The sequence below is a fragment of the Lactuca saligna genome, chromosome 6 (assembly GCF_052625555.1).
Source record: "Lactuca saligna cultivar CGN05327 chromosome 6, ASM5262555v1, whole genome shotgun sequence".
Lineage (NCBI taxonomy): Eukaryota > Viridiplantae > Streptophyta > Magnoliopsida > Asterales > Asteraceae > Lactuca > Lactuca saligna.
The window spans coordinates 168,446,477-168,467,675 of NC_136422.1; the positions used below are offsets into that span (position 1 = coordinate 168,446,477).

Below are 21,199 nucleotides of genomic sequence, written 5' to 3' on the forward strand. Positions count from 1 at the left end.
TTAGAAATGATAAATATTATAGCACATGTAATCGATCCTATACCTGAAGCAATTGGGACACGATTCATGATGTGTCACGTAAAGACATGATGCTACACCAGTCTTTTGCTACAATATTTTTTTATTTTTCCATGTTTTTCATAATTCGACTATGAAGAGGGATGCCGTAATTATAATCGAATTTTGAGATCGCAATATATATAGAATTTCCTTAAGTTGAACCACTCCAACATAAAATTCATATATATATATATATATATATATATACATACATACATACATACATACATACATACATACACACACACACACACACACATATATATATATATATATATATATATATATATATATATATATATCCTTGACCAAAGATGATTAAAATCTCAATCTAAGCTTTTAGAATTGAAATGAAGTATAATTTTCATCTCCCTTAATTATAGCAAAATAATTTTTCCCAATTGAAACTTTTGTTTTCTATAATTAACATTAATAACTTGCAACACTTATCATTATCATGATATCACTAACATGATAATTATTAGCATAACAATTATGCTCCCACTAGCTTTGACATGTATCCAGAAATCAGCTGGACTTCTATAAATAAATACTTTATTGACTTTCTTACCAAAGTTCAAATTTCTGATACGAGATGCTTTGATAAAACATTATCAAAATCATACACCTTTTCTTAGATAGTTCACATGTGTGTCTAAACAATTTTTAGAACTATGAAAATGAATGTCGTAATCATAGTATCAATTGTTTATGCCTTTTCCATTTCTCACAAGTCCATGTTAGTGTGCCGGTTACCCACACACACTCCACTAACGACTTTGAGAATGCAAATATCACAATTGCTATCTACTTAAAATCTACTTAGTGAAAGTGTTTCCTTACCATCATTTTCATGAATCAGAGAGAAACCTTATGCTACTTAGATTTTATGATGTATGTGTTCCTATCCATTTGAATTTGTCAGCACCATAATCACAAGACAAAGTTAGTGACAAATCCAAACTATTACGGACGGAACTCGTGCAATCATAACTTCTTGCCACTTGGCAGCACAAATCCTACCATTGCTTCCAGGTTGTTATGAAAACAATTGAGAACTCATAGAACTCACATACATAGTCAACTTTAATTGGAATGGACACAAAAATAAGAATATGTCAAAGCGATAGGTTACAAACCTCAAGTCGTGCGCTAGTGATAAACTACATGTATTATTCTTGATTAGTTCTTGAAACTCTTTTAGGATCTTTTAGTCTCCCACTGTCCTCTTGACATATAACTATCTCTTTCCAAGTACCATTCCTTGACAAACAAATATTCAAGAGATAGTGCGGATTCTTATCAAGACAAACACTTCACACAATTAGCCTTAGTTAGTCTTTGTTGTATCCAAAACATCACAACTTACCAATTTCAAATGTACAAGAGTAGAAAATATTTTACTCTTACATTTGACAAGTGTTATAAACCTTCTTTAAGATATGTCACTCAAATTACACTCTTGGAGGTTGACTCTAAGAATTGTTTTGGAACGAAGTATGACTCATCTTCTTGATTTAACCACTCCAACAATTCATGACTCCTCTACTTAGCCATTACAATACACTAACCTTAGAGAATTAATTGTGATATGGTTTCATAATCGTTAAGGTGATCATAAAACATGATACTTAAACTTGTAAGTATAACCATATTTACTAAACTTTAGTAAATCGTGACGAATAGTCTTATCGATCTTTAGTGGTGGACTTTGACCAATGCACAACCAAGTGTACCTGATCCCTTTGTCCTTCACTTGACTCACATGTACATGTGAACAAGGAATTAGTCTTAATTTTTCCAAAGATGAAAATTCTCATTCATCATACAATACAACTTGTATGATTCCAATTTTCGGTCCAATTGAAACTTGGGTGATGAGAATCTTTCCTTATTTGGTAAATTTAGACACTACCACAAATGAAATAATCAAATTCATATTTCCATTATTGCTAGAAACATACAAACATCAATTTTCCATAAATGCCATTGCAAGGAGATATAAAATAAAACAAAAACAAAATTTTATTTAGCAATCTGTCATAACTCCTAAGTAGTAGCTCAAAAATCCGATTTCCGAACCATGCGATTGAAATCTATCTTCGCGATCGGATTCAACAAACTCTTCCATTAAACTTCCTTCCCTTTGTTTGATCCTGCAAAACATCAAAATGAAACCTAGTCACATCATGTATTAAGAATCAAAAATTAGGAACTTAACAGAGTTAGATAGTGGATTTACCTGAAATAGAGTCAAACTTTTTGATTCTTCCTTCTCTCAGATCTTTCAGGTAGTTAGGTCAGCTTCGCAACCAATGCCCCTTCTCTCAAAACATATAGACTCTTTGGGAATGGTGCATGGGTCTATCACAAACTTAACCTTTCCATTGGGAAGAGAAAGCTTTTCTGGACTTCCAATGTTACCATTGTCAATGTCCATGGAAGTTTGAGAAATAGACATTCCACCCATATTTGCTTTGACCATTGCGCCAAATTATTTATGATTCAGCAGCAACAAGCAAATAATAAAGATCTATTAGGGTCATGTCGTGATTTGTCACATAGTAGTTCTTAATGAACTCGCTATACGACTCAGGAAGTGTAAGTCCCTAATCTGCCCGTATATCAATCAGATCCGTTTGATGGTGCGGAATCTCAATCAAACAGATGATGTCAGATCAAATAGAAGAGAAGGAGAAGAAGAATATGATGAATCTTGAATGTATTGATAATATGAATTAAGTTCCTTACACAAGATTCACACACACAAACGTTCCTTTCTCTCTCTGTGGCTGTCAACTCTCTAGGGTTCATCAATCTCTACTCCTCACCCTAACACCTCTATTTATACTTGAATATGGGCCGAACAAAACAAATGGGCCGTAAATGAGTTTACGGCCGTAAGGTGTTTACGGCCATAAACTCAGCCGTAAACTAGGCCATAAATTCATAAAATATTACAAAAAAAATACAATTCCCAGAAAAGTAAAGTATAAACCATATTTTGACCCAACAATCTCCCCCTTGGTTTATAGCTTTCATTTCTTAAAGACCCAACAAGCTCCCCCTAAAAAGTATCTGGCTCTTCTTGTCAATCTTCAATGAGAGCTTGGCTTCAGCTTTAACCTTCGATTTCTTCACAACATCGGGATGAACATATGAATCTTCAATGAATGACTTCATCTTGAGCACTTGAGGTTTTCTTCATAATTTGGCATTGAACGCACATTGGGTGAGAAGGCATGACGTACTGATTCTTGAAAGATGACACATTCAGCTTGAGAATATTCAGAGAGAACATTAGAGAGAACATCAGAGAGAACAAATCTTCTGGATCACTTCAGCAGGTTCATAGATAGCAGCAGACTGATTGAGGAGGCTTCAATGCAATCCGTCACATAATCTTCAATTTCTGCTTCACCTTGCTTCTGGGGTTGAAAGATTGAATTTGAAAGAATAATCTTCATTTCTTGCTCCTTCGAATGAGAATTCTTCGATGCTCACGGACGAGGCTTTGGCTCAGAAATCTTCAACACAAACTCCATAAGTCTTATCTAATACCTGAAAACACTTTTCAAGACAAAACAAACTAAAAGAAAAATTAGCACACAAATTAAAACAGAAACAAAAATATTTTTGAATTTTTTTTATTTTTCTGAATAAGAAATAAAACAGAAATAACACTATTTTAGACTTTTAATTTTTTTGAATTTTCTTTGATCGTTGAATTTTTTTCTGATTTTTCTTTTATTTTTAATTTTTAATTCTCCCATAATATTTAAATTAGAAGAAACTATGACAAATTTAACAAAAATAAAAATGATATCTAACTTTAATAGTGATTTGGGATCAAAGTTTTTAGACAGCCTTTATCCACTTGTCGGTACCTTCTATCTTCACGTCTTTGACTCGTCGATCGCCGGTATTGTGGTCCACTTAAACACAAAAAATTGTGACTGATTTAAGACATATTATTTGATACAAGACAAGGTGAATTTAAGTTCCTAAAAAATATATCTGATCCTAATTCCTTAAATACTATATCTTAAGGACCATTCATCTGACGACGACCAGGGATATTGTTGTCCACCTAAATTGAGCAGCGAGATCTACAGACAATCTGTATGAGTTCAATTTTTAAGTGTACTGGAACGTGTTTCCCGCTTCCTGATATGCCCCAGCCATCAAGAACTTCCAGAGTACTCCTTACACCGGGTGAGCAGACAACCATTCAGAGAGAAGATAGATTCAGAATTTAATAACTTATCACTTTAGAGGGGTTGAGAAGTAGAAAGTTGCATATGCTGTGTACCAGGTCGGATTTGAGGTCACACAAAGGAGACAACATATGGCTAACAGATAGGAAGTATTTCACATATATAACCTGCAGAGAAATAGAGTTGCATATGTTGTGTACCAGGTCGGATTTGAAGTCACGCAAAGGAAAAAACATATGACTAACAGACGGAAAGAAAGAAAATGATATTCTACAGACCTAATTTATCGGAATTTACCAGTCGCCCATCCAACTGGAATTAAGGACAAAATCCGCACATCAAGGAAAAGTTAAACCACGGTTCCAAGTACGGGTTCAATTAATGTGACGAGTAGATTCCCATATATATCTCCCTACTCAACCTATCCGAGCATCGTATTGTCAGGCTGAACGTATCTAACTAGGTCAAAATTTGTCAAGTCTATAAATTTCCTAAGTTCAACTCTGCCTAGTCATGTCCATTTTAAAATTTTTCATGCCTACCGACGCATCAAGTCAGAGCATAGACCCTTCAACTTTGGGTACGTTACGCAGACTCAGGTTGCCTATTATCACTTGATAATATCACTTCCCAAAACATCTCCCTCAAGCACATTTCATAACCAAAATATATTTTTTTTTGATTTTTGATTTTCTAATGTTTTTGGATTTTTTGAAAATTTCCTAATTTTTGTTTTGTTTTTATTTCTCCCCCTAAATTTGTGCATAGGAGAGAAACGAAAATAAATGCGCAAATTTAAACTATCCTAAAACAAAAATTAGTCTTTAAAGCAAATCAGCTTAAGAAAAACTCTATAGTATAGAGAAGAAAACGCAAATCGTAAGTCACCGGTTGAATTTGCATCCAGAAGGTCTGAGAACAACACGCGTAATCTCAGAACAGATCCGAAAATTCTTCATATCATTAAGCACTAACCCCATTTGTGATCTCTTCCTTTCTTCCTTTCCTGCAAAAGGACACATACTCTCAAGTAAAGGTCAAAATGTTGCACAGTTGAGAGATGCCTCCTATCATGTGCCTGGAACTGCCACTATCAACAAACCGAAGTCTGATGATATGCCTCCATATCTGCTCTGACACAGAGCGGGATCAGTTGGTCTTTGGAACCCAATCCATTTTAAAACTGGGTCGACCTTTGTCATCAACACACGGTACTTTCTCCCATGACATATCCTGCTTATCACAAACAGAAGACGATGAAATATTAGAATCATTAGAAGATTTGGGAGTTTTCACCTTTGGTACCCATCTATATTCGGGTTTAACCCATTTCTTTTTCGATTCGATGGGTGCCTTGGCACTTGATTTGGAACTTGAAGCCGGCTGCCGAGATGACTTTGACCTAACCGGTCTTTGTTTCACTAGAGTATCTCTTGGATTGGGCTTTGTGGCCAACACTCCCTTCTTGCCTTTGGGATTCAGATTCTTAGCCTTCTGGGATTGATTCTTAGCCTTCTGCACATTCCAGTCACCATTGTCTGAACATGAACTGGAAGGATTTCTTTTGAAGTATCTCCCACTTGGCGCATTTTTCCATCCTTGTGCGTAGTAGGGAACGCATGCGCGATTTGGACAATTTCGGGCAATGTGACCAGGTGTTCCACAATGAAAACATGTCTTTTTCGTTACTGTGAAGTTATTTATTCCTGCCGCTGGTGGCGTTTCCTTGCCTTGACTCTTATTGTTCCCACATGCACAATTACAACAGGCACTCTGTTGCGTTGGAATTGGAGGCCTGTATTTCTCAACGGCAGGTTTGTTAGGAGTAACAGAATTCGAAGCAACATATTCTGAGTTCAAGGTGTCATTGGTTTGTTCAGTAGTGCTCTCATTGTTCTCATCTTGTGCTACTTTACCTGCACATGAAGTAGAAACATTAGTATTTTCAACATTAATAACTCCTCCTGACACAAATCTAGCTAGTTTGCCATATCGAAGATGTGGCTCCCTGTCAGTTTCGTCCTGTGTCATAGGGATGGATGTGTAGTTATGATTATAAGGAGGAGGTACACTCTTATACCCTAGACCCTTGTTTTGATTTTCTTTGAATTTTAATTGGGTTTCATATAAGGAATCGACTGTCTGACTTGACGCAGTATAATTTTTGAAACTGACATCCGTTTTTCCACACTTAATTTTTAAAGCGTCAAGTTCTTCAGTTACAACAGCAAGTTGTCTCTTAATATAGTCATAATTTTCACACTTGTTGCTATACTCTTCCTGAAGTTTCCTAAAGTCCTTGGTTTTTGCTTCTAACTCAGCCTTCAGGGGTTTCTGTCGTTTCCTGAGTTGATATCGTTTATATCTCAGGTCCTCAACTTCTCTTTTTAATAAATCAATTTGTTCCCGAAGAAATTTAATCGTATCTTCACTAGATAGTGTACATGAAACTTCACATGATTGAGAACATGAAACTTCATTGACCGGAAGGTTTGCAGAACTCATTGTATTTCCACACTTTAGAGCATCAAGTTCTTCAATTACATCAGCAAGACTAAGATGATTGAGATCTTTTGTCTTCTTGATGATAGCCACGTTCATATCCCACGATTTCGGAAGTGAATTTAGCAGCTTTTTGTTTATCTCGGACTTAGTCAAGAAGATCCCAACTATATTCATCTCAGTAGTGAGTGTAGTAAATCGCTGCAACTGAGTTTCGAGGGTTTCTCCAGGGATATAATCGAACATGTTGAAGTTTTGTCTTAACATATCCTGATGACTCTCTTTCATGTTTTCAACTCCCTCGTAGACCTTAAAATCAATTAAAAAGCACAACTAAAAACCAAAATCAAACTTAAAAGTCAAACCCTTTGATTATAAACCTCAAAAGTCAACCTTAAAAGTCAAATATAAAAAGTTAAACTTAAAAGTCAAATTAAAATAGTTAAACTCAAAAGTCAAACTTAAAAGTCAAACTTAAAAAGTTAAACTCAAAAGTCAAACTTGAAAAGTCAAACCGAAAAGCTAAATTTGAAAATTTAAAAGTTAAACGAAAAAGTCAAATTTTAAAGTCAAAGATCAAACTTGGAAGTCAAAGTCAAAATTTAAGGTCAAAAGTTAAAAAAACAAAAGAACAAAAATTTTTTAATATAATTTTATTTATTAATTTTAATTTATTTATTATTATTATTTTTATTATTTTGGATGAAAAAAAAAATAGAATTAAAAGGAATTGAATTTTGGGCTGAAAGTGTAAAAAATGTGAAACTTCAAGCGAAAAAGACGGTTTATAGATTAAATTTCGAAGGGAAAACATGAGAAAGGTGTTAGCCGAGTTGGAGACCCGGCACCCTCTAAATTGCGTTTGGTTATTTTTAAATGCGAAGCGAGGCTGCTGCTTGCGAGGACTCCTTCTGGCCGCGAACCGAGGACCGAGATGCGAGGCCGTGAACCTCGGGCCGCAAGCTCCGGACCGTATACTCCGATTCCGGCCGTAAGCTCCTCGGAAACCCTAAGTGCCGCTGCCACCCCCTCGCTGGTTACGACTAAAAACACCGTTTTTTGCCCTTTTTTACTCCAAAACTCGATCAAAAACCCTTTTTTATGAAAAACACGAAGAACAAACCCCCCTTATTTTTCAGAGATCTATCCAAAAACGCAAGAATATTTCGAAAATAAGATCAAATAATGCCCCAAATCTAAATTTTTTTTGACTAATACAACTTGGCTCTGATACCAATTGTAAGTCCCTAATCTGCTCGTATATCAATCAGATTCGTTTGATGGTGCGGAATCTCAATCAAACAGATGATGTTAGATCAAATAGAAGAGAATGAGAAGAAGAATATGATGAATCTTGAATGTATTGATAATATGAATTAAGTTCCTTACACAAGATTCACACACAAACGTTCTTTTCTCGCTCTGTGGCCGTCAACTCTCTTGGGTTCATCAATCTCTACTCCTCACCCTAACACCTCTATTTATACTTGAATATGGGCTGAACAAAACAAATGGGCCGTAAATGAGTTTACGGTCGTAAGGTGTTTACGGCCGTAAACTCAGCCGTAAACTAGGGCATAATTCATAAAATATTACAGAAAAAATACAATTCCCAGAAAAGTAAAGTATAAACCATATTTTGACCCTACAGGAAGTGACTGAAGAACCCAGTCAATAGCCAACTTCCTTGGAGCAACAACATCCAACATTCTCAACCTGTCAATGTGTAACGTCATCTCTAAGACATGAGTACACACAGGTGTTCCATCTTTATGTTTCATTGCAAGTAGGGTTTGAGTGATCTTGAACTTTTCAAGTTTTCGAGCTTGTGGGCCAGGGAGAATAATTGGAGGAGGTGGAGGAAGATAAGTATGATTTCCATGATCCAATCATTGGACATCAGATTCATTAGGAAAGCTTGTTCCAAGGGATTTGGGATGATCATAATTGTCTGAACTAGACATCTAAAATGGGAGATATTCAAGTTAGTTGATTTAAGTCCTTAATATAACACCCAATATGAAATATTAAGGCTAGGACCCACCACAATATTTTATAACTTGGAAGAGGGATGCGGTAATCCAAGCTATAAAATATTTGAAGGTAGGCGAATGATGATTCACCAATTTCCACCATGAAAAATGAAATAATTTATTAGGTTTTAATTGGATTGAAACTCTTAGATCTTTTGAGATTCATTGAACTATTCAATGGCATGTTTAAATCTCGATTGTGCATTCTCAAGTTTGTGACTGGGATGCCGAGGATCACAAACAAGGTGTGAATTGTAACGCCTATGTTTCTGGGCTTGCCATTTTTAGCAATGTGATAGTCTAGGTTAACCTTTGTAACCCGTTTTGAAATAATAGAAGTGTATTATTTGAGTATTATGTGTTTTGCGCTTAATTGCTTAATTATGTGGTTTGATTAATTAAGAATAAAATAAGCGTCAAAATTTAAGTGTAAAATAAACTTGATATCTTTAGATAATGTGTAGTAGTTGAAACAAGGTTCCCGAAGATATAAAGAATGCCGAAATCCGAGTTATAACGAGGAAGTTATGACCTGTCGAAATTTCGCGACAGAACCGGCAACGCTGATTAACATAAAAAGTGAAATTTACGTTAGAGTGATATTTAGCCTTAGTGATCTAAACGAGAATCGAAGATCTCATTGTTAGTATCAAAGCGATAAAAAGTTAGGCGAGAACGGACGTCAAACGAAGAAGTTATGAATTTATAAAGAAATTTTCTGTCCTAGTCTATTAAAAATAAATAATAAAAATAAGTCAAAATTAGCCGACGGAGTCTAAGTGAAAGTTGTAGAGCGTAGTCTCACCTTCGTGTGGATATAAAGAACGTCGAAAACGGAGTTCATATGAAGGAGATATGAATTTTCGAAGTTTATTAAATAATTAATAATTAAAATTAATTATTAAATCCGGCCTTATCCGAAGACGAGTCACCGGACTCATCCGGAGTACGCCCCGCGTACAGCGAAGATGTCGACACTCGCACTCGAGGACTTCAGATGACGAATGCAATGACGATTTCGGACCAGTACGCCCCGCGTACTCCGAGGCATCAGCCTCCTATAAATAGGATGCGATGCTGCCGAGTTTCTTTGCTATTTTTCTCCATTCTCTCTCCCGTTTTGCCTCGATTTGCGTGCCAGAAATATCCCGAAGCCCCGGTAATATTCCCGAGTCTCGAAGCAAGTCTCGAGATCCCGAGAAGTGCGGTTTCCGAGCCGAAGCTCTGCCCGTGAGAAGTTCGATTTTTGTAGAGATCTTACAGATCTGCTGAGGATTTCTACTTTTGCAAGTCGTAGTGCTGTCTGATCATCTTCTGATCAAGTGAGTGTATACTACCTTTCATAAACGCAATAATAATACAAGTATGGTTTGAGTGTATTAAGTATATTGTTGTTTATACGTGTGAGTGCGTTGTTACTTTCTCCTAACGTACAATTATGAAGTATTTTATACGAGATACGTGTTATGTGTATATTTTGTTGTTATGTGTGTGAATGTATATTCACTTTCTTCTATCTTACAGATCTGATTATTTCTATATGAAATACGTGTTACGTGTGTGTGCCTCATCTGTTATATGGAAAATGTATTGATCAAGCATGCTATACAGGTTTTGAAAATATGTATAAAAATGTATGTTTTTATCTACTAATATGTTGGGTAGAACATGGGTAGATAGTTGGTGTGTAATAAACAGATGAGAGACCTCGTTGCTGTTTTGATCCAGTCATCTAGCGGAATTTAGATGACGACCACGGACTTTTCTAGACAGTCCAGTGGAACGCTAGCAGGCTCATAACCTGTAGGTTTTAATGAAATTGGGTGTTCATTCGCTGTATTCCATCCCCCTCATGGTTGCCTTATTTGACTTATATTGCTGAGGAACCCCCGCAGCATGTGTTGTCACCCCGATGAAAATATTCTTAGATTAGCTCCCTTGTGTTAGTTATTTTAGGGACGTAAAGTGAGAATAACGGGAATGGGTAACTGGGTTATTGTTGGTTGATAATAATTAATTTAATTATTTATTGTGGGTTGAAAACCCTATATGCTCACCAGGCTCCCAAGCCTGACCCACTCAGTTTTATTTGTATTACAGAAAGTGGCGCAAGGGCGTAAGATGGATGAACCATCAAGTTGTTTTGTTTACAAGTCTGTATATGTATATATTCGTCGAATGACTTGTAATGTTATCGTTTATGCTTATTAGTCTGTATCGGAACATGACACCCCGAGTTTTGATTATATAATGAAAAATACATTTCTTTTATGAAATGCTTTGGTAAACATTGTTTTATCACGTTTTGTTTTTGGGAACAAATCCCGCAACTCTTTTAAATCAAAAGGATTTACTCTGAATTTAGTTTAAAAGCATAAATGAAAATCGGTCTTTTCTGGCCGAGATTTTGGGGATGTCACAGTTGGTATCAGAGCATTAGTTTAAGCGAACTAGGAATTTGTAGGATTTTTAGACTTAAACTTAGAATGCTAAGTGAAATTTTGAGATGTGTGTCTGTTATATTTTAGACACGAGCACTAGTTTATTTTAGGAATTTGCCTAAAATGCTTTATGTGCTAAATGTTATATGTTGCCATATATGATGTTATTTGTTCGGATCTATGGTCTGTTGCCGACCGGATCTAGAAACTTTATGTGTGTAGGATTCTAAGCGTACGTCTACGATATTAGAACTAGCATGTAAACGTTTCGGAGTGATAAGGATGATTTGAAAATCTATCGTGAATAAGGATCTAATTTCACCTTATTCGGTGTGTACATCAAAAATGGTGAGAACAAGAAGTGGAGTTGGAAATGCTGATGAAAACAGGAATCAACCACCAGTGATTGAACAAAGACCTGTTGTAGCAGCAGCACCTGAGCCAATAACAATGGTTGGTGTGCAAATGATGATTCAAACAATGTTGGATCGTCAGATGGACGAAACTAGACGGATGCTTCAACAGAATCGTGAAGAACTGTCAATTCATGTGGAAGAGCCTGAATTAAATGAAGGGCACTCGGAAGGTGGAAACTTCAGTGGATCAGTTGGTCAAGCCAACCCACCGATAGTTAGACGAGACAACCATGATGGAAGGAATGATGGAATGGGATGCAAGTACAAGGACTTTCTAACTTGCAAACCATCTACCTTCAATGGAATGAAGGATCCGATTGGAGTTATGGATTGGATCTCTGAAATGGAATTGGCCTTCATGACGTGTGGCTGCAGAGGCAAGTTACAGACCATCTATGCAGTGCGTCAATTCCGAGGTGGAGCCGTTCGTTGGTGGAATACTCTAGACTTTGAGCCCAAATGAGTCACTGCAATTGTCATGGGCAAAATTCTTGGTGCAGTTCAAACGCAAGTTCTGCTCGACTCAAAATCTATTGGAGCTAGAGAACAAGTTTCTGATATTGACGAAAGGCAGCATGTCAGTTGATGAATACACCAATAACTTCACCGATAAGATGGAGTTTGCCTTGCGTATCGTTCCAGACAAGCTGACAAAGGTGGACCGGTATGCGAAGGGACTCCCATGGGAGTACGAGGTGCCAGTACGTCAGGCACATACTCTAGAGGCAGCTATCTGGGCTGCCAAGTCTGTTGAGAACATGATAAAGGGGAGAACCACTAACAAGGTTGAGGTTGGTGAGAAGAGGAAGTTTGAGGGGACATCTGGTTCCGGTAAGAAAAGCAAATTTTCGAAATCTGATTCGAAAAGGTTTGGTGGGGGAAAAGGAGGAGAAGCGAAGTGGTGTGATAAGTGTAAGAAAAAAGCACTTTGGGAAATGTAGCGAGGATGTAACTTGCTACATGTGTGGGAAGGTTGGACATTTTGCCAATGAATGTCCGAATAACAAAAGGATGTGTTTTGGTTGTAATGAAGAGGGGCACATTTTGAAAGACTATCCGAAGAAGAAGGAGGCAGGTAAGCCCAACATTCCACTAAAGCCGAAGTCGAGAGCATTCCAGATGACACTGGAAGCTTCTAAGGATGAAGCTAATGTCGCTTCAGGTACCTTTCTCGTAAACACATTGCCTGCCCAAATTTTATTTGATTCTGGAGCCAACTACTTCTTTATATCGCATGAATTTGGTAGAAAACTAGCTTTGCCTGTTGATAGACTAGATGATGCTTTATTAGTCGAAGTTGCTAGTGGCAAGTTTGTACCTGTTAGCCACCGTATGAAAAACATCTTAATCGACCTTAATGGGAATAAGTTTCACGAGGAATTATTACCTATCAAACTTAATGGTTTCGACATCGTGTTGGGAATGGATTCGCTCAGCGCCAATGATGCCGAAATTTTATGCAAGAAGAAGATAGTTAAAGTGAACCCGCCTGGAAAACATTCGTTTATGGTGTATGGGGACAAACGCCGAGTGAATTCTGGAATCATTTCTCTATTGAAAGCCAGAAAGTGTTTGACCAAGGGATGTACATCATATTTTGCATTCGTGATTGATGCTAAGAAGGAGAAGAAGGTGATGCAGAGTATTCCTGTGGTGTGTGATTATCCGGAAGTATTTCCCGAAGATCTTCCTGGATTACCACCTGATAGACAAGTAGAGTTCAGAATAGACTTGTTACCAGGAACAACGCCAATAGCAAAAGCACCTTATCGATTAGCACCGACGGAGATGAAGGAGCTAATGATGCAACTTCAGGAGTTATTGGACAAAGGTTTCATTAGACCTAGTTCATCACCCTGGGGAGCTCCGGTGTTATTCGTGAAGAAGAAAGAGGGAAGCATGAGGATGTGCATTGATTACCGAGAGCTGAACAAGGCAACAATAAAGAATAGATATTCGTTGCCAAGGATTGATGACCTGTTTGATCAATTGCAAGGTTCGAGCTATTTCTCGAAGATCGATCTTAGGTCAGGATATCATCAGCTGAAAGTAAGAGAGCAGGATATAGAGAAGACTGCATTCAGAACTAGATATGGACACTACGAGTTCTTGGTTATGTCGTTTGGACTAACCAATGCTCCGACAGCATTCATGGATTTAATGAATAGGGTTTGTAATCTGTTCCTTGATAAATCCGTGATAGTGTTCATAGACGACATTCTGATTTACTCAAAAAGCTAGGAGGAGCATGGCAGACACTTGCGAGAAGTCTTAGAAGTCTTGAAGAAGGAGAAGTTGTATGCTAAGTTCTCCAAATGTGATTTTTGGATTCGTGAAATCCAATTCTTGGGTCACGTGGTCAACCAAGAAGGAATAATGGTTGATCCAGCAAAGATTGAAGCTGTAATGAAGTGGGAACAACCGAAAAGTCCCATGGAGATCCGAAGCTTTTTTAGGATTACCCGGATATTACCGAAGGTTTATCCAAGGCTTTTCTTCGATTGCTACTCCATTGACAGCTTTGACCCACAAAGGAGCTACTTATGCTTGGAGTGATAAGCATAAAGAAGCATTCGAGAAACTAAAGAAGAAGCTATGCGAGGCACCGATACTTTTTCTACCCGATGGAGTCGAAGACTTCGCTGTTTATAACGATGCGTCTGGGGTTGGATTGGGTTGTGTTTTGACCCAAAGAGAAAAGGTGATAGCATATGCATCTCGACAGCTGAAAGAGCATGAAAAGAACTACCTGACTCATGATTTGGAGTTGGCAGCGATAGTTTTCGCTCTAAAAATATGGAGGCATTACCTCTATGGCACGAAGTGCAAACTTTTCACTGATCATAAGAGTCTACAATATCTCTTCAATCAGAAAGAGTTAAATATGAGGCAACGACGCTAGCTGGAATTACTCAAGGACTACGACTGTGAGATACTTTACCATCCCGGTAAAGCTAACGTTGTTGCTGATGCTCTCAGTCGGAAAGTCAATCTTGAAAGGAAAAGGCCAAGAACGTTGAGAATTGAAGTTGTCTCGGCTATTTTAGAAAGTATAAAGAAAGCTCAAAGCGAAGCTTCTGAGAAGAATGACCGGAAGGAGGAACGTTTGGGCAAAACGTTGGTGTTTGGTACAAACGGTCATGGATTGAAGGTGTTCCAAGATCGGATTTGGATACCTAAGATAGGAGGAGTCAGAGATCTTCTGATGGAAGAAGCTCACAAGACCATGTACTCGATTCATCCCGGTAGCACTAAAATGTATAGGGACCTGAAACCCTACTACTGGTAGCCGAGGATGAAGCTTGATGTTGCAAAGTATGTGGCCGAGTGTGTGACTTGTGCGAGAGTCAAGACACAACATCAGAAACTGTATGGGAGTTTAGAACCTTTACCTGTACCTATGGGTAAGTGGGAAGACATTGCTATGGATTTTGTCACTAAACTGCCCATAACAAAGAATGGTCACGACATGATTTGGGTGGTCGTCGATCGATTCACTAAGAGCGCGCATTTCATAGCAGCCAGGGAGAAATGGTCTATGGAAAAGCTTGTGAATTCTTATGTGAAGGAAATTGTGAGACTTTACGGTGTTCCGCAAACCATTGTGTCGGATCGTGATAGTCGTTTCACCTCAAGTTTTTGGAAAAGTCTACAAGAGGAATTGGGTACCAAGTTGTGTTTAAGTACAGCTTACCATCCGCAGACTGATGGTCAGAGCGAGCGGATGATACAAACACTTGAAGATATGCTAAGCGCATGTACCTTGGAATTCCTAAGTAACTGGGATGAACATTTACCGTTGGTAGAATTTTCCTATAATAATAGTTTTCACTCGAGCATTAAGATGGAACCTTACCAAGCTTTGTATGGACAAAAGTGTCGTACGCCGTCTTGTTGGCTTGAGGCTGGGGAAAAGCAGTTTATGGGACCGAAGTTGGTTCATCAAACTGCTGAAAAGTTGAAAATAATTAAGGAAAGAATGTTAGCGGCTCAGGATCGTCAAAAGAGCTATGCTGACAAAAAGCGAAGACCGATAACTTTTGAAGTTGGGGATTCGGTTTTGCTTAAAGTCTTGCCGTGGAAGGGACTTATAAGATTTGGTAAAAGGGGAAAGTTGAGTCCAAGGTTTATTGGACCGTTTAAAGTTCTTCAGAGGATTGGGAACCAAGCTTACAAGCTCGAACTACCAGAAGAACTAAATGGAATTCATAACACTTTTCATGTGTGTTATTTACAGAAGTTCACGGGGGAAGTTCCCGACATGATTCCACTTTCGGAGTTGAGAATCGATGAGAACAAAAGGTTGATTGAAGAACCAGAGGCAATTGTTGACCGAAATACTAAGAAGTTGCGACACAAGATGGTCGAGTTAGTGCTTGTCCGATGGAAACACACGAATGAGCCGAATCTCACCTGGGAGACGGAGAGTGACATGATGGGTCGCTATCCGCATTTGTTTGTTGAGGTGTGATTCCGGGGACAGAATTATTCTAAGGTGGGGAGAATTGTGACGCCTGTGTTTCTGGGCTTGCCATTTTTAGCAATGTGATAGTCTAGGTTAACCTTTGTAACCCGTTTTGAAATAATAGAAGTGTATTATTTGAGTATTATGTGTTTTGTGCTTAATTGCTTAATTATGTGGTTTGATTAATTAAGAATAAAATAAGCGTCAAAATTTAAGTGTAAAATAAACTCGATATCTTTAGATAATGTTGTAGTAGTTGAAACAAGGTTTCCGAAGATATAAAGAATGCCGAAATCCGAGTTATAACGAGGAAGTTATGACCTGTCGAAATTTCGCGACAGAACCGGCAACGCTGATTAACGTAAAAAGTGAAACTTACGTTAGAGCGATATTTAGCCTTAGTGATCTAAACGAGAATCGAAGATCTCGTTGTTAGTATCAAAGCGATAAAAAGTTAGGCGAGAACGGACGTCAAACGAAGAAGTTATGAAATTATAAAGAAATTTTCTGTCCCGGCCTATTAAAAATAAATAATAAAAATAAAGTCAAAATTAGCCGACGGAGTCTAAACGAATGTTGTAGAGCGTAGTCTCACCTTCGTGTGGATATAAAGAACGTCGAAATCGGAGTTCGTATGAAGGAGATATGAAATTTCGAAGTTTATTAAATAATTAATAATTAAAATTAATTATTAAATCCGGCCTTATCCGAAGACGAGTCACCGGACTCATCCGGAGTACGCCCCGCGTACAGCGAAGATGTCGACACTCGCACTCGAGGACTTCGGATGACGAACGCAATGACGATTTCGGACCAGTACGCCCCGCATACTGGCGTACGCCCCGCATACTGGCGTACGCCCCGCGTACTCTGAGGCATCAGCCTCCTATAAATAGGATGCGAGGCGGCCGAGTTTCTTTGCTATTTTTCTCCATTCTCTCTCCCGTTTTGCCTCGATTTGCATGCCAGAAATATCCCGAAGCCCCGGTAATATTCCCGAGTCCCGAAGCAAGTCCCGAGATCCCGAGAAGTGCGGTTTCCGAGCCGAAGCTCTGCCCGCTAGCAGGCTCATAACCTGTAGGTTTTAATGAACTTGGGTGTTCATTCGCTGTATTCCATCCCCCTCATGGTTGCCTTATTTGACTTATATTGCTGAGGAACCCCCGCAGCATGTGTTGTCACCCCGATGAAAATATTCTTAGATTAGCTCCCTTGTGTTAGTTATTTTAGGGACGTAAAGTGAGAATAACGGGAATGGGTAACTGGGTTATTGTTGATTGATAATAATTAATTTAATTATTTATTGTGGGTTGAAAACTCTATATGCTCACCAGGCTCCCAAGCCCGACCCACTCAGTTTTATTTGTATTACAGGAAGTGGCGCAAGGGCGTAAGATGGATGAACCATCAAGTTGTTTTGTTTACAAGTCTGTATATGTATATATTCGTCGAATGACTTGTAATGTTATCGTTTATGCTTATTGGTCTGTATCGGAACATGACACCCCGAGTTTTGATTATATAATGAAAAATACATTTCTTTTATGAAATGTTTTGGTAAACATTCTTTTATCACATTTTGTTTTTGGGAACAAATTCCGCAACTCTTTTAAATCAAAAGGATTTACTCTGAATTTATTTTAAAAGCATAAATGAAAATCGGTCTTTTCTGGCCGAGATTTTGGGGATGTCAAATGAATAACCATGCAAATTGACTTGATACCCTTAATATTTATGAACCTAATCGATGTGTCAGTTACCCACACGCGCTCCACCGATCTATGATAAACATTAAGTCACCCTTTGGCACTCTTACTAGTCCATGTTAGTGTGCCGGTTACCCACACACGCTCCACCAACGACTTGGTAAGGTACAATGTTTACAACTTTTGTGTTTCCAGTGTTTTCGATCCATGTCTATTACTACCTGCATTACTGTTCTCTCCTACTATCTACTTGTATAAGAATGCCACCATAAACATATTGTATTTCCATCTTTCTCTGATTGATATCAACTACTACCTGTTCACCAATTTGACTTTTTAAATTAGCATAAAAACAAGTAATTTATCAAAATAAAACAGTAGGTCATAGAAGAATTCAATCATTTAGCACAAGACTAATTTATACTGTTTTGAGAACAACCTCACAATGTCAAAAACAAAATCTTAATTCTATTATCTATCTTGATAATGAAACTTTGAGAGTTTTTTGGATATAAGTATGATATTAGCAACAAACCTCACCAACTAAAAAAATAGTAGCACAAATAATCAAAATTTGCCCATATCTACAATTCTCAAAAAAATACATTCATAGCAAATTTCTACTTGCTGAATATGGATAACATAATAAAAAAAAACACATCCATGACAATTTTTGCTTGCTAAATACGAATAACATAATGTGACAAATTTCTATTTGTTGAATATGTATAACATAATAAAAAAAACATCAATGACAATTTTTTCTTGCAAAATATGAATAGCATAATCAAAAAAGGCAGAGAGGACAAACGGAGAAGAAAAAAAATACATCATATCTACGCAATTTTGATACTTATATACGGGTAACATAAGAAAATAAAGAAAAAAGAATGATACATACCTGCAAAGTCTATGTGAAGAAATTGATCGGCAAAGATGATTCACGACTGATGATTGTTGCTTATGATTGATGTTGTATTATGAAGGTTGAATTATAGTGATCGTGGAAAGATCGCAGATGGTAATTTACACAACAAATGATATTAATACGTAAATATAGGGATTTGATTTTGTAATTTAAATTATCTTCCGTAAAGATAGGATTTAATTAAGGTATCAATTAATTTATTTAACCAAATTACTATAATACCTTTATAAGTTGATTGGCTTAGTCACACATTTATATAATATTTAAAGTTTATGTATGACTTGACTCATATATATATATATATATATATATATATATATATATATATATATATATATATATATATATATATATATATGGAACATATTTCGATTTTGAACCGAAACGTTAAGGGGAGTATACTGATTGTATTTATATATGCAAATAATTGCTGTAATAACTATTTAAGCATATATAAGTATTTCCTTCCTATAATATTTAACAATTAACGTAATTAACTTTTGACCTTCCAAATTCATATAACTTCATATTAAATTACTTAATTTTTACCTTATAAATATCGATCTAATCTTCATTTATCCTTCATAGTCATCTTAAGTTCTTAAACATGAAAGCTCTCGCTCTTCTCCATCTCTTACTCACACTTTCGGTTTCTCTCTCTACATCAAACCACCACAGCGACGGCAGTAGTGGCGGTGGAAAACTTAAAGGTTTTACAGCTGATCTTATTCATAGAGACTCTCCACTATCACCTCTCTACAACCCAACTCATTCCCGATCAAACCGTGTTCAAAATGCTTTCAATCGGTCCATTTCTCGAGCTTCCACGCTTTCAAGAAGGGCAGGTTTTACCACGAAAATAGAAGCAAACATTTATGAGGTCCCAGGGGAATACATAATGTCAATCCAGATTGGAACCCCACCTGTAAAAGTTCTTGGAGTTGCTGACACCGGGTCCGACCTCACGTGGGCCCAGTGTCAACCTTGCCAGAACTGCTACAAGCAAATCAGTGTGCCCTATCTCGTGCCCTCTTCTTCATCCACTTATCAACAACTATCATGCCAATCAAAGGGATGTGAAGCCCTAGAAGAAAGCCAATCAGCATGTGACTCACAAAACACGTGCCATTACAAAATGATGTATGGGGATCGGTCTTACACATCAGGTGACCTTGCTATGGACACTTTTTGGTTCGGGTTAACCCATATGAAAAACGTGGTGTTTGGTTGTGGACATGATAATAACGGCACGTTTAACGAGAATGTTTCTGGGATCATTGGTCTTGGTGGCGGCCAACTTTCTGTAGTCAACCAATTAAACTCAGTCGTGAAGGGACAGTTTTCATACTGTTTGATTCCACACTTTAACGACATCACAAACCAAACAAGTAAGATTTACTTCGGTGATCTTGCTAAAGTCAACGCATTAAACGTCGTTTCAACTCCCATTGTGCCAAAAGAGCCATCGACGTACTACTACCTTACATTACAAAGCGTGTTGGTTGGAAACACTAGTGTGTCATACGAGAGATCTTTTTCGAGAAATAAGGTTGTCAAAGGTAACATTGTAATAGATTCTGGTACGACACTCACACTTGTCAATCCGGATTTCTATAGTGCGTTGACGTCGGCTTTGACTGATGCCATTGGAGTTCAAACTGTTCAGGACCCACAAGGATTGTTAGAGGTTTGTTACAGAGATCTGGAGTTGACACGTGTTCCGAATATGACATTCAGGTTTGACGGTGCTGACGTGGAGTTGCCGGCGACTAGTACATTTTTGGAAGTGCAAAAAGGGTTGAGTTGTTTGACGATTGTTCCGGCGGATGGTTTGGCTATTTTTGGGAATTTGTTACAACAGAATTTGTTGGTGGGATATGATTTGGTAAATGAGAGGGTTTATTTTAAGCCTACTGACTGCATGAGACATGTAGTAGGTTAGCACGTAGGAGAATTTTACCTCCTTTGAATAAATTAAATAATACGTGTTTGAAATTACATTACTTGTACTGCATTTTGTGCACTTGTCTCTCTTCGTTTATATATATATATATATATATATATATATATATATATATATATATATATATATATATATATACTAAGATCGAAAGGAGTGATAATACTCCTAACATCTTGCTACGTTAGTTTTTTAAATGTCAACTCATATTTGTTCATTAAACACTTAACCTTAGCATTTCGTAGGAAATGGTGCTAACATTGTTAGCACTTCATTTTTTATTGATTTTTTTTTTCTAATTTAATTTAATTATTTTATACACACAAACTTTTTCATACTCAAATATTGAACATATTTTATTAAATTAATTATATATGGTTTGTTTAATTAAAAAACAAATTAGTAGTCTTTTAAAAACTACATACGTTGAGTCATTCTTAAATATGATTTACGTAAAAAAAAATACAATAC

The 21,199-nt window shown here is 37.2% G+C and overlaps 1 pseudogene; it reads left to right on the forward strand.

Moving 5' to 3' along the window:
* Positions 1 to 19,370: 19,370 nt before the first annotated feature.
* Positions 19,371 to 20,747, forward strand: LOC145001902 (aspartic proteinase CDR1 pseudogene; annotated as a pseudogene).
* The last annotated feature ends 452 nt before the right edge of the window (positions 20,748 to 21,199 follow it).